The sequence below is a fragment of the Pteropus vampyrus genome, unplaced genomic scaffold, assembly GCF_000151845.1.
Source record: "Pteropus vampyrus isolate Shadow unplaced genomic scaffold, Pvam_2.0 Scaffold211, whole genome shotgun sequence".
NCBI classification, from domain to species: Eukaryota; Metazoa; Chordata; class Mammalia; order Chiroptera; family Pteropodidae; genus Pteropus; species Pteropus vampyrus.
In genome coordinates this window covers 873505-873804 of record NW_011888992.1, presented here as the reverse complement: position 1 = coordinate 873804, position 300 = coordinate 873505, and positions in this window count along the sequence as shown.

Here is a 300-nt window from a genome sequence, read left to right as displayed (position 1 = left end):
TTCTGCGTGGAGCGTTCCCTGGGGGGCGACCACAGGGGGCAGCAGACTCTTGGGCCTGTTACGCTGCCCTCCCAGGGTCCTGTCCCCAGGCAGTGGCCGGCTCCACCTCCTAGCATCGCTCTGGTCAGGCTACCCGTGTCTCTGCCGCCTGAGATGCCGGGACTGCCCGACTCCACCGCCTTGGGGCGGGACCAGGGCCCGGCACCAGCTCCTCTCCCCGGGAGGTGCCGCGAGTGGCCCACGTCCTCTGGATGGGACCCCCCTGCGGGTCTTGAACTCTGGCTCCGGGCACGGGGAGCC